Source organism: Pseudopipra pipra, chromosome Z (genome assembly GCF_036250125.1).
Source record: "Pseudopipra pipra isolate bDixPip1 chromosome Z, bDixPip1.hap1, whole genome shotgun sequence".
In the NCBI taxonomy this organism is placed as follows: Eukaryota; Metazoa; Chordata; class Aves; order Passeriformes; family Pipridae; genus Pseudopipra; species Pseudopipra pipra.
The window spans coordinates 6,285,516-6,296,426 of NC_087581.1; positions in this window are offsets into that span (position 1 = coordinate 6,285,516).

Here is a 10,911-nt window from a genome sequence, read left to right on the forward strand (position 1 = left end):
TATTCTCATTCAGGCAAAGAATGTATATGCAATCTATTTCCTAAGAACCATGTATTAATATATATTTAGATCTATCTATCCTACTAGCTATAGCTATATCTAACCACAAAAAAATAGTTGAGGTCTCTCAAGTGTTATGCCTTTAAGTTAAACTTTATTGAAATAAAATAAGGAAAGAACAATACATTTTGCATTCTTCAGAAGCCAGTGTTCAATAAATACTAAGTTTTGATCGATTGATACAGTGTCATATTTGACTAAAGAGGTGGGAAAGTTGCTACTGTTGCTTTGTGCTGGCTAGAAGAAGAATGCACTATTGATTTTATATGTTGGATGGGCTGTCAGCATACAGTGCATTGTTGATTTTGACTTTTATAGCCAACATGTTTCCTTTAATTGGATCATTTGTAAAAGAGAGGAGGGTACCTGTTCTCTTCTGACAGTGACTGATTACAATCATTTCATGTTTGTCAATATTTGATAAACCCACGGTTACCCAACAACATGGCTGAAAGCAGCATCTTTATGCATTTGCTTGTTTCCCCTCTTTCCTCTGATTTCTGTCTCAGTGCAACCACCAAGTTGTGACAGTAACTCCTTCTTCTTCATCTTTTCTTTTTTTTTTTTTCTGAAATAATTTTCTTAAGTTCTCACTCCTTTTAGAGGAAGACAAATAGAGTGAGAAAGAGAGTAAGAAAGTTTTTACTTTGAGTCAACATCACTGCCAGTATCTCTTGGTAACAGAAAAGTTCTGGGGCACCCATTTATGCCCTTGACCTTGTTGATCTCACAGCTATTTTTGATGATAGGTGCAGTTCTGTAACCTTGCCACTGAGCTTTCCACTCTCTATTATGCTGAAATGAAAACCAAGATATCTATATCCTGTATAAAACCTTTGTCTTCATTCTTACTTTTTGTTTTATTCCTATTATTATTATTAACTGGTTTTTTGGTTGGTTCCCCCCAATATTCTGGATGCAAATTAAAATATCACTACAGAGAATTCTGGAGCTCAGGGAAGAACAGAGATGTGTGCACAAAGCATTGCTATAAATTATTTGAAGAGAATTCATGTTGGTATTTTAATTGTGTCTTTGATGCTCCGTTCACAGATGGCTGATAATTTCATCTGATGTACTGAACAGTTCTATGTTTTACTCTTGAAAGAGAAGATGTATTCACAAGTCAGGCTCAATCTTTATTCTCTCCTGCTTGGTAAAGCAAAACCTCTTTTATTTTCACTTATGTTATTTAGGACTAGTAATGTAGATGTGATACCATCAGGGTAGGAAAATCTTCAAGGCACACAGGGCTGTGAGGTGGAGTGAACACTCCTGGCCACAAACCTCACATCATCATCTCAGCTTTAGGAGAATCTCTCCAGGGCATGTTGGAAGCACCTTACAGGGCATAAAACATTTACATTTGGGAAGACCAAAAGAGGTAACAAACACCTGTGTTGTTTTGCATCTCTGGAAATCTGGTTTGCAGATGGAGTAGCTGCTGAGCTTTGTCTGGCCAATTGCCCTGTTAATGAAGGGTGATGGACATCCTTCCTGTAAAAAAACAAAGAGGCAGCACCTGTAAGATTACATCTCTGTGTAGTCAGATGTGAAAAAAGCTTGTTATTTTGCACTTCATTTGCCTGTGTAGTGGGAACAGTCAGTTACTAAGATGTGGTCTGCCTGAGGAAAGCACCACTTGCTTTCCTCAGAATGTCACACGAGCAGTGCTGTCCACTGTTATTCCCAGGAGATGAATACAGAGCATAGAAAATTCCTTCTAATTCTATGTCCAGTCCTTCTAAGAATCCTGGAGGCCTCCAAAAACGAACAGAAGGGAGTCAGAGCACAAGTATCTACTTCGGATTTACTTTAACACAAGCAAAGTGGGAAGAAAAGGGACTAGCTTCAGAGATTAAGGGAACAAATAAATTAGGGCTACTGGCATCAATGTCAGAACAAAGTCCAAGGCAATGTGTGTTTGGAAACAACACAGCTCATTTTTGTCCAAAGGAACACAAAATAAAGCTTTGATGCCACAGTAAAGTAAACCAAGCAGCAGACGACCAAGGAAGTGAGTGTGAAAACACAGTGCGAAAAACCAAATTGTGCAGTATTAATTCGCTCACCTTCCCTTAGTTTCCCTTAGAACTGGAATATATTTATCCACCAAAAGTCACAGGAGATTTAAGGCAGCTGGGACTTCAAGATCCCAGGATTAGCAGTCTCCTTTACTAGAAGCGAGGCCGCAGCTGCCATGGCTGGTAACAGAGGTGTGCACGTGTGCACAGTCACTTCACACACAGCAGCAAAGAAGGGGAGCAGTGCCTTCATCAAACACACTTGCACTGACAGACCTTTTAACCCTATTAACACAGGGTTTCAGTGCAGGCTCTGAATTCGGGTTCCTCATCCAGTGACCAGCTCATAGCTTGGGTCTGAAGGCTGCTCTCCTCCTACTCACTGGTTGCATCAGCCCAAATGTTGTGAGCAGTGATCAGGTGCTTATATAAGACAGATAACCACTGAGCAGATAATTGCTTACATGCCATCAGCTCCTTTTATTCACCTTTTTCCTCCATTTCCCCCCAAGTTTTCTGACAGAATCCAAGGGAATGGCCTGAAGTTGTGTCAGAGGAGGATTAGGTTGGATATTAGAAAAAATGTTTTCACCCAGACAGTGGTTGGGCACTGGACAGGCTCCACAGGGCAGTGGTCACAGCACCAAGGCTCACAGAGTTCAAGAAGCATTTGGATGATACTCTGGGGCACCTGGTGTGACTCTTGGGGATGGTCCTCTGTAGGGCCAGGAGTTGGACTCAATGAACCTTGTGGGTTCCTTCCAACTCAGCATATTCTGTGGTTCTGTAATTCCCATATTATTCTTGACCCCAGCATTTTTCTGTTCTGGTCTCTTCCGAAATCAACAACCTAATTACATTTCCCTATTGGTCCCAGTTTTGAGGCATTGGCATCTAAATCTGGTGTTTCTGTTCTTCCTACTAAGTCAATCTTGGCCTAATTTGGTACCAGCGATGGACTTGCAAAACTGCTCTCCAAAGTATCCCCAGAACTCCCATGTAATTTTCTGTGAGGGTTGGCCCTTTCTCTAAAACACTCCTCTGCCTGCCTGTGAAATCCAGCCATCCCATCACCAAATCTGTAGCTTTTGTCAGCTTCTCACTCTTTGATTTGTTGCAACCAGCAATTACTGAAGCCACGTCCAGTAGCTTCTCATGTCTCTTAAGAGAAATAAATCTCATGCCAAGGACCAGTCATCTGTCTACATAACTTGATGGATGAAAAAGCTTCTTCACAATCATGACCTTTTCTTCTTCATATATATTTACATACATAGATGGAGAGATATCTATACATATATATTTTTGTATATGGGATGTTTATTACTTTTTGCATCAAAACACATTAACCTCATAATATTCACACTGCTTAGTCAAAAGAGTTTCTTTACTTAAAAAAGAGGATTTTACTCTACCTGGGAGATGAAAGACTTATTCAACTTCCTGGTATAGGTAGAGACTGAATCAGTGTATAGAGTTTTGGCTACTTGTATGTGTAAATTTGGCATTAAATCTGCAATCAAATGTCACAGCTTTAAGTGTTTAAGTAGCTCTGAGGCACAACTCTCTCCTAGTAAGGAAACCTTTCCCAGTAAGGAGAACAACTCATTAATCCAAACTGTTTTCTGAAGTAAAGTGCTTAAATTATTGTTTTTAAGACAAATAAAGATCACTTTATAGGACAGAAGTGATGACAATTTTTAAATCGCTTTTTACATAGAAGCTCAATGATCATCTGACCTTGCTTCAGACGTCTACAGTGTAGACCCACCACATCTAACTAACCATTCTTAATGATCACTTAATAAATATCTCTTTCATGAAGGTTTGTAGGAAATTTACCTCTACTTATTTGCAGCTCAATTTATATTTTAGTTTTAGAAATCTGCATTAAATTAGACACACCTATTCTACCCTAAGTGATTACTGAATCATGAGATCACAGAATAGTTTGGATTGGAAGGGACCTTTAAAAGCCATCTAGTCCAACTCCCCTGCCACAGGCAGGGACATTTTTAATTAGATCAGGTGTTCTAGATCAGTCATTGTTAGATTAGGGTATTAATACAAGAGTAGCAGATCTGGTTTCAACTTTCTCCTGAGATTGTGTCTTGGGGTGAGTGTTCTTCAACGCTTGTACTAAAACAGAGTACCTTTGGAAAAAAATGAGGGTCCAGAGAAAGAGAATGACTGTGAAACACAGTTTATTAGGCAAGAAGCTGATACTTCAGAGTGTTAATTCTAATCCTTGTTGCCCAGATTGGGTTTGCATTTTATAGGAACAGTTGTCAGACCAAGTATATCATGTGGTCAAAAATATTTTTTTTTTTGTTTGTGGGTCTTACACTTCAATGAAAAACCTCACTGTTATACCACCCTGAATTCACAAAGGTTTCCATACTCCAGCTTCTGTGAAGCATGTTACAGCTCAAAAATTCAAATTTATTTATACTTTTCTCTGACATTTATACTGACATTTTATTTGCCTTTTTTTTCTTATTTTAAATACTGTATTTTGAATGGGAAATTCTGAAAAATATAACTACGTATTTCTTTTCTGGCATTAAGAGGAGAAACTAAACACAGCAGAAAAGTGACCCCAACACACACCACATGCACATTTCCTATTAATTTCTCTCTCTTTTATTTTTCCTTTTTATGGAGGCAGGGGATGGTGATAAAATATTGACTTCTGAGATTTCATTTTGGGTCTACCTGTAAGTGGAATCCAGATAAGTGTTCATCACATTCTATGCAGCTCAATAAGATGCTCAGTCAGTCTAGTGGCTCTCACGTCCTGCACTGCATTACCATCTCTATTAAACATACCATTTTGTTAAAGATATGTATCCAAAAGAATGATTCCAATTAGGTGGTGATCATTATGAATGAGTGCCTGCTATTTTTTCCAGCAGTATCCATTTGTGTCAGCTGAAGAGAGAGTTCCATCTCCTATTAATTTTTATCCCCGATCTTATCCCTGCCACTGCATTCAGGTTCCCTCATCCATTTTAGGTCCTTCTTATTCACACCAATACCTCCAACCAAAGTATGCGTGGCTGCTAATATCACACCTTAATTGGGGATATTAGCAAGACAGCCCAGCTTCAGTCTTTCAAACACCCTGGGTGAAATTTCTATGGGAACAGATTTGCAAATCACCACACGCTTGCCAGAATATTCTTTCTGAAAAGCACAGGCGAGCCCGAGCACACACTTTCACACACAACCCCACATAAACTCCCCCACATACCCTTTCTTTTAAGGGACTAGTCATTTTTATTCATTTCAATAGCAAGTGCGAAATACAAGCTTGTCATCTCCCTTTTGTGGTACTGCAACCCAAAATTATAAATGGGCTGACATTTATGGGAGACCAAAATTTAGTGTCTTATTGGTAGTGGGTATTGAAAATGTTTTGATATGACAGATGAAATGCCTGCTGCAGAAACCTTTGTTAGACTTCAGCTAACTGCATCTGGCTAGAGAGAAAAAAAAAGAAAAGGCTGTAGGCAACTAATTTTAATGGTATTTCATTATCTCCCTCCCTCAGTCCCACCCCAAAATACTGTAGGGTTTGTGTCTTCAGATCAAGATTTTAAAAAACTGTAACCACTTGTCAACTGTGTGTGAAGTCACTTCCTCAGCCTCCTGGTAATTTCTGGTGACCTGTGCACAATAGTCAGTGTTGACTGAACAAGACAAGGCAGACCATAAGTGGCAGATTGGATCCTGAGACTTCATTATCTGTGTTTCAGAACAGTCATGGTACTTGGTTGAAACCTATAGCTCTTCAAATTGAAATTGCTTTGGAAAGATGCTGCATATAGTGAGCTTCGATCAGAACATGTTTGCATGAAAACTGTCTTAACCAAACTTTATATTTTAAGTTTCTGTAGTGTCTGCTAAATTGGGACTGAAGTGCAATTTAGTCAGTCAGTAGCCCTTAGCCTAAGTTTTCTGATAGTCAGAAACAGAATGCAAATACTACGAAAACTTGTCCAGGGATATTTTTTCAGCTTCCTCCAGAGAATCAGTGCAGCAGTTATTTTCTGCTGATGGTCATTTATTCAGGTTCTTACCTGATCTGCCTCTGTATTAGGAATAAGACTAAAAGTCTCACAGGACCAGTCAAGAACCAAGCAAGGAAGTAAAGTAAAATAAATTATAGCAAACAGGTAGGACAGACTTGCTTTACATTTGAGACTAGCTCAAAATTACTTTGAATATTGACTGAGAGCTTTGAACACTATTTTTTTTTTTTTAACTCTGAACTACTCTGCCAGCTCCACGATCTTATAAACACATTTCAAAATTCTTCATAGAAGAAAACAAGATAGAGTGATGTACGAAAACAAAGACTGCACTTCATTAAAGTCATCCAGTTAATTTTCCCTGGAATCAAGGCAGACTGGACTTTTTATTTAGTTTGATGGAAGTCCAGATTTGTAATTATTAGGATGTCAGCGAAGCTTTCCTCCCCTTTTCTTTATAAACCTTAGTTCTTTCATATCAATTCTAACAAAGAACTTTTGGAGAAATAGAACTATGCTAATTATGAAATCAGCTCAAGTCCTGCTATTAGCCAAACTTAATCTGTCGATCACAGAGACATTGGGGATAATGAAGTAAAATATGTCAATTCTATCTAAATAGATTGCATGTCCCAGATAAAATAACTATGAATACAAACTTTCAGCTGTCTTTTTCTGTTGAATTTTGCTTCTCAAAGGGTTCGAAGTTTGGCTTTCTTTTTTACATTGTGCTGAATTCCTCCATCATGAATTCTGGCTTGGGAAAATGTTATGTGAATAACTGAGTCCATCTCTAGCCAGAACATTTCTTAAATGTATGCTTAATTTATCATAGAACTTATGATGATTTCTCAATACTAGAAAAATGAATTAATATTGTGATGTAAAAGGAGTAACAGCAGTTTAGCAGTAGTAGTAGTAAGAGGATGTGTGGTACTGGGAGTGATAGTAGCAGTTCTGCTACTACTTAGAAGACTAGTTATGTAGGAAAAGGGTTGGAATAGATTTGAGAGTCTATCTACCTGCCCAAGAGTGATCTTAATTTTATTTTATCATATACAAGATTTTTTTAAAGTGAAAAATGTCACAATGTCCTGCTCATAGCTATGTTAATGTGTTCTTTCATCAAAATATCTCAACATTGAATATTAATACAAATAATTATAATTATTAGGCAGATCATGTTACATTCTTGGTCGTTGTACATTCATTTTCTTACCGGGCTGGAAAAATACATCACACTGCACTATACCTATGACAAGGATTTTAAACCTACCTTTACATATTTGTTACAATGAATCCTGTGACCCAGGTCACTTCTCTAGAAAAAAATCTCATACATTTAATTAGGAATTATTTGGGGTTTGATGAGATGATTCATGCACTAGAAAGCCTGATTTCTCTAAACAAACAACAAAAAATTTTGGATGCCTAATATAAGAGCTATCATCAATCTGATGACACGCTACATCTAAAGGAAAGGAATCACAACTTAGATATCCCAGTCTGGCTGGGCAGTTCTGCAGTGCATATTCCTCTGTGAGTCCTGGATTTGTTAATTTGGAAGGTTTTTCTTTTTTCCAGCCATGTGCAGCTGACAGGCTGTTTTGTGAAGCAAAGGCCTGATTCTGCGTATCACTGTATGTATTTACAAAAACAGCTCTTTGGTGCTCTCCCAACGGATTTTAAAAATAGTTAAGCCTGGGTCTACCTTATTCATGGACAACTCCGTTCTTCTAACATCCCACATATTGTCCAATAAGGACCAGGAGACTGAGCAAATACCTAGTTATTTATTACAGGGAGAATTTAAACATTTCAACTTTTCCCAACATACTGTGTTTCAGATTCACATCTGCAGATGCTCTTGACTGTTTTGTTTTTATTATTTTAAAGTTAATTGAACAATTTCCTTACACATGCCCACACACACTCGCAAAAATGCATACCAAGAAACAAATTCTCATTTAGTGTCGCTTCCCATAGAGCCAAAAAATGTCCCATTGGTATAAAAAACATGGAACTTAAAAACTGATTTATTTCAATAGACTGGTATACCACAGCATTTGTACAAATTACACATCACTGGTTGAAAAGAAGATGCACATAATGTATGGAATGAACTGTTTCAACTTTTTTTTTTCCTTTCCTTGCTGCTCTAATTTTTATATCTCATTTTACCTCTGTAATTAAGACAGGTCTGGTAGGTATTTAAATTAGCCTGGCTTTCATCTCTATCACACATTCATTTCAAAACTTTTATGAATATTTAATAGAGGTTTTATAATTCATGGTGATGTGATGAACAGCCTTTTGGCCGTTAAGTCAATTGACAGAAAGGAAAAAAAAAAAAAAAAAAAAGGAAAAAAAAAGAACCCCTCTCTTCAGGCAGAAATAATAACGATTCTATTTCTGTTCCTAGATTGGTGATTACACAGTCACCTGTTTTCACATTAAACTTTGATGATAAATTACTCAGCAACCATGATAATATCAGAAGTTTTACTGGCCAGAACAAATTGCCAGTAATTGCTTGCATGATAAAGGGAAAGAGCTGTTTCGTAGTCCTTCTGTCCTTCTCCTTAGAGACTAGCTGCAATCCCACAATCAAACTGCTTCTCTCCATATAAATTTCTTTTTCTCTCTCTCTTTCCTGTTTCCCTCTCTTTTCTTTCTTTTCCTTCCCCCACTCTTTTTTTTTTTTTTTGTTTAATTTCAAATCATTTCAAAGGCAACTTTCTCAGCCTTTTAAGAATATATTAACATGCCATTAACACTGTCATGGTTTTTGCATGCCTATCAAGAACACAGGCCTAGAAAGCCAGTTAAATTTCATATAAGTACAAACAGGTTCATTTATTTATTTATTCACTTTTATTCGGTGCAGTCAATATATATATTAAAACCATATTTGGGTGGGGTGCTGCCAGGAGATTTTCAAGCCTAACAAAAGATGCAATTGTGAAACATGCGTTTTGTACAGAATTTTTCACAGAGAACTATCTCTTATTATTATTACCCTCATCATCAGAGATAAATCACCACACTAAATCACCACTGCTGTTCTTATTGCTGTTATTGTTATCATTACTGTAATTTTGCAATTATTATGATTATAATTTTTCTTATCAATGTCAAAACTAGGAACTTTGCAAGGATCAGAGCTCTCTTTATGATAGATCTCTTAAAAACACAGGGGAGTAGCATTTCCCCACTGTGAATCAGAACAACAGCATTCTCTGCATTGGGAGAATTTACCTGTGTGTTCTGAACAGTAACATGACATGGTTCTGGGTCTTTTTGGGAACCCATGTTAGTAAACTCCAACACTGGCTGCAGGAGGCTTCACTGGTGCAGTGGGTCTTCATCATAAATCACCAGATGTCTGGGTCCCTTGAACCTATTTGCCTGTTGTGCAAAGCAAGTTATACAAACAACAAAATTTAATGTATGTGTATCATTGTATATATGCATACTAAAGAGTATTTTCCACAGGAAGTACAGGCTGAGGGGCAGAATCATGTTTTTGGTTGTTTTTTTTCCCTGAAAGATTAAAAATTTCTTAAAAGGGCTGAGGGACAAGGATCTTAACCACATTCACCAAAAAAATCAGTTTAATTTAGAGGTGTTTGAATAGTACTGATGACTGTACTCTATTCTCACATTTAAAATCACACATGTGCAATGCTGAGCCAGTTTATATAATACCAAAGTATCTTGGGTAACGATAAAATGTCTTTTTCTTTTTTTTTTTTTAGAGTTGCAAGAGGGAACTGGAGTGGTAAACATCAGTATATTGTGCAAGTTTGTGGAAGAGAGAGAGGAGAAAGAGGATGATAAACCTATGAATAGCAAATTCACTTTTCAATTATTCTGGGATAGGAATTTAGTGAGTAAAAAGAATATAAAGGAAAATTACTTTCATTATTATTATTCAAAGCCCTTTGCAGTGGAAGCCTGGTTTTCATCACTGCATCATACATGAAAAGAAAGCTCTCACTGGATAGCTCAGTTTTGTACCCCTTTTCTTCATAGGTTCTGTTAAGATGTAGCTCAAAATTCAGTAGAGGTTGACCTACACATGATTTCTTTTAGCTTAAGGGGTTAAATTAATCATCAATATTTTTACTTTCAGAATCCTTTCTCCCTTTCTCTTCAAAGGAATCTTCAGAGCTTCAGCTCTAAATAGAAAGGGGGGTAAAAGGTGTTGTCATGCAAACGTGAACACATGAAGCCTTATTTCTATTGCTTTTGATGTGTGAACACAATGCCATTCTCTAGCTGGCAAGTACCCAGATGCTTTCTTCTTTATTGCTGGCTGGAGTGCCTAATAGGCATAAACTAACTGCAAACAGGACCCACATGGATTTTAGCACATTTACATCTTGAATAATTCAAGTAATTTTATTTCGGTGATGTGAGATTGATTCAAATAAGTAAATGTTTACAGGATTGTAGATGTGAAGGACTATCCATCTAAGATTTCAGATTTTTTTTTTCCAGTATTCCTGATTTCTTGTGATATTATAAAACTTGAGTCTGCAAACCTTCATACCTATGCTTATCTTTAAGGACATATGTTTTCACATGCAATATAATCTTAGAGTCATATCAAAGTGTGGCTGTGCAGGATCACAAGATACCATTAATTCGTCTGTCCAATGGTAGGATCACATCTTCCTTCATGGTTTGAACAGGAGACTGTTCAAGAATTCAGTGATGAGGCCTCTACATCCTTTCCAGCAGCTGATTTCAGTGCTTCATCCCTCTTTTCCTTGGAAAGGATTTTCTTA